This window comes from Stegostoma tigrinum, chromosome 11, assembly GCF_030684315.1.
Source record: "Stegostoma tigrinum isolate sSteTig4 chromosome 11, sSteTig4.hap1, whole genome shotgun sequence".
Taxonomy (NCBI): domain Eukaryota; kingdom Metazoa; phylum Chordata; class Chondrichthyes; order Orectolobiformes; family Stegostomatidae; genus Stegostoma; species Stegostoma tigrinum.
Window position 1 is genome coordinate 3,626,675 of NC_081364.1, and position 4,108 is coordinate 3,630,782.

The window sequence follows — 4,108 nt, forward strand, 5'->3', positions numbered from 1 at the left end:
CTCAGATATCTGTGACAAAAATAGCGTGGTAATTGTACGGGATTTTAGCTTCCCAAACATAGACTGGGACTGCCAAAGTGTTAAGGACTTAGATGGGCAGGAATATGTTAAGTGTGTACAAGGAAATTTTTTTAGTCAGTCCATGGGTGTACTTCCCAGAAAAAGTGCAAAACTTGACCTTCTCCTGGGAAATAAGGCAGGGCAAGTGACTGAGGTGTCAGTGGGGGAGCACTTTGGGACCAGTGAGCACAATTCTATTAGTCTTAAAATAGTGATGGAAAAGGATAGAACTGATCAAAAAGTTAAAGTTGGAAATTGGAGTAAGGCTAATTTTGACGGTATTAGACTGGGAGTTTCAAAAGTTGATTGGAGGAGGCTGGTCACAGGTAAAGGGATGGTTGGGATGTGGGAGGGCTTAAAAATGAGATAAGGAGAGTTCAGAGACAGGATATTCCTGTTAGGGTAAAGGGCAAGGTGGGTGGGAATAGGGAATGCTGGATGGCAAGAGGAAAGAGACTCTGATAAGGAAAAAGAAGGAAACACACGGCAGGTGTAGACAGCAGAGACTGGTTGAGTCCCTCGAGGAGTAGAAAGGCAGCAGGAATTATATTTAAGAGGGAAAAAAGGGGGCATGAGATAGCTTTGGCAATTAGAGTTAAGGAGAATCCAAAGAGATTCTATATGTACATTAAGGGCCAAAGAGTAATTCGGGAGAGATTCGGGCCCCTTAAAGATCAACAAGGCCGTCTGTGTGTGAAACCACAGGAGATGGGCGAGATCTTAAACAATTATTTTACATCAGTACTTACTGTGGAGAAGGACATGGAAGCTAGGGAACTTGGGGAAATCAATAAGATGTCTTGGAAAGAGCTTGTATTGGAGAAGAGGAGTTCTTAAAGCATATATATAGGTAGATAAATCCCCAGGACCTTATCAAATGTATCCAAGGATGTTGTGGGAAGCTGAGGAAGAAATTGTAGGACACCTAACAGAGATATTTGTATCTTCTACAGCCAAAGGTGAGGTGCTGGAGGAATGGAGGGTGGCTAATGTGATCCTATTAATTAAGAAAGGCCGTAAGGAAAAGCCAGGGAACTATAGACCAGTATCGGTGGTGGGTAAGTTGTTGGAGGGGATTCTGAGGGATAGGATTTACATGTATTTGGAAAGGCAAGGACTGATTAGGAATAGTCATCATGGTTTTGTGTGGGAAATTGTGTCTCACTGCTTGAATGAGTTGTTTGAAGAGGTGACAAAGTAAATTGATGAAGGCGGAGCAGTAGACGTTGTCTATGTGGACTTCAACAAAGTGTTTAACAGGGTTCTGCATGGTAGACTGCTGACCAAGGTTCGATCACATGGAATCCAGGAGAAGCGAGCTAACTGAATACAAAGTTGGCTCAAAGGTAGTGGTGGTGGAGGATTGTCTTACAGACTGGAGACCTGTGACCAATGGTCTGCCACAATGATTGGTGCTTGGCCCATTAATTTTTGTTATTTATATAAATCATTTGAATATAAATATTGAAAGTATGGTTAGTAAGTTTGCATAAAGCACCAAAATGGTGAGGTGGACTGTGAAGAAGATTACCTCAGAGTACAATAGGACCTTGATCAGATGGGCCAATGGGCTGAGGAGTGGCAGATGGAGTTTAATTTAGATAAATGTGAGGTGTTGCATTTTAGAAAGGCAAATCAGGGCAGGATGTATATGCTCAGTGGTAGAGCCCTGGGGGATAGTATCAAACAAAGAGATGGATGGGTACAGGTTCTTTGGAAGTGGAGTCACAGGTAGACAGGGTGATGATGAAGGCATTTGGCATGTTTGCCTTCATTGGTCATAACATTGACGATAGGAATTGTGATGTCACATTGTAGCTGTACAGGACATTGGTGAGAGACAATGGGAACTGCAGAAGCTGGAGAATCCGAGATAACAAAGTGTGGAGCTGGATGAACACAGCAGGCCAAGCAGCATCTCAGGAGCAGCAAAGAGGCCACCTTTGAAATACTGTGTAAAATTCTGATTGTCCTTCTATGCCAAGGATTTGCCAAACTTTAAGATTTAGATTTAAAAGTGCGGAACAGTTATGAGAAATATGAGAGTAGGATCTGCTTTAGAGAGCTTGCAAAGAGGCACCTATATATTGTCTTCCAACCCCTTCCATCAGGCATAACATAGGGATGGATGAACACACTCTTCCCGGCTGTTATTAGACTGAGGAATGGACCCCTCTAACTTCAAACCCTAATGTTGATCCTGCTTTGTGCACTTCCTGTGCAGCGGTAACCTTGCATTCCTCGCTCTGTCTAAACACCCAAAGATCTGTATGTCCTTGTTTGCTATAATCTGCTTGTACAGCTCACAAAACAAAAGTGTTCACTGTACTTAGGTTATTGTGACTATAATAAATCAAATCACTTGAAAGGGTTCACAAATGATTTACAAAGATATTGCCGGGGTTGGAAGGTTTGAGCTTTAGGGAGAAACTGAATAGTCTGGGGCTATTTTCCCTGGAGTGTCAGAGGCTGAGGGGTGACCTTATAGAGATTTATAAAATTATGAGGAGCATGGACAAGGTCTTTTCCCCAGGGTAGGGGAGTACAAAACGAGAGGACACAGGTTAAAAGTGAGAGGGGAAAGATTTAAAAGGAACCTGAGGGGCAACTTTGTCACACAGAGGGTGGTGCGTGTATGGAACGAGCTGCCAGAGGAAGTGAAGGCTGGTACAATTACAGCATTTAAAAGGCACCTGGATGGGTATAGGAATAGGAAGCTTGAGAGGGATATGGGCCAAATGCTGGCAGATGGGGCTAGATTAATTGAAGCTATTTCTCAGCATAGACAAGCTGGACCAAAGGGTCTGTTTCCATGCTTTATGACTCTATAACTCTATGATGCCATCTCCCACCTTTTGTGTGTAGAAGTGCTTTCTAATATCTTTCCTGAACGGTTTGACATGAATTTTCAGACTATGCCCTTAGTTCTAGAATCCCCAACAAGTGGAAAGAGTTTATCTATATCTGCCCTGTTGATTCCTGTTAGTATCTTGAAATCTTTACTCAGTTACCCCCATAACATTCTAACTTCTCGAGAAACAAAATCTCTCCTAGTAAATTAACGGTCTGACAACAGTGCGACGCTCCCTCAGTACTGACCCTCCGACAGTGCCGCACTCCCTCAGTACTGACCCTCTGACAGTGCGGCACTCCCTCAGCACTGACCCTCCGACAGTGCGGCGCTCCCTCAGCACTGACCCTCCGACAGCGCGGCGCTCCCTCAGCACTGACCATCCGACAGTGCGGCGCTCCCTCAGCACTGACCCTCCGACAGTGCGGCACTCCCTCAGCACTGACCCTCCGACAGTGCCGCACTCCCTGAGCACTGACCCTCCAACAGTGAGGCGCTCCCTCAGCACTGACCCTCCGACAGTGCGCACTCCCTCAGTACTGACCCTCTGACAGTGCGGCACTCCCTCAGCACTGACCCTCCGACAGTGCGGCGCTCCCTCAGCACTGACCCTCCGACAGCGCGGCGCTCCCTCAGCACTGACCATCCGACAGTGCGGCGCTCCCTCAGCACTGACCCTCCGACAGTGCGGCACTCCCTCAGCACTGACCCTCCGACAGTGCCGCACTCCCTGAGCAGTGACCCTCCAACAGTGAGGTGCTCCCTCAGCACTGACCCTCCGACAGTGCGGCGCTCCCTCAGTGCTGACCCTCCGACAGTGCCGCACTCCCTCAGCACTGATCCTCCCACAGTGCGGCGCTTCCTCACTTCTGGCACTGAGAATGTTGACCAGGATACTGGGTCTCAATATGGTGACATTCTGACGAGGGGTAAGAGCGCACGGGTTCCTTTGCCAGACAGACCCTTGACCTGGGACAAGGTCTAACGGGATGTGGGATCGCAGATTGGTCCCTACCCTACCTAGAGAACTCAGTCCATGTTGGTAAGGGTCTCTGTCATGGGAGGATCAGGGTGTATTCCCCCCGGAGCAGAGTGGAGGAGAACCAGGCTTTGTTGTGGAACTGGTGGAACTAGTAATGGATTAACTAGGAATGAGGAAGCAGCAGGTATTAACGCCCCAGAACCTGACAGATTCCT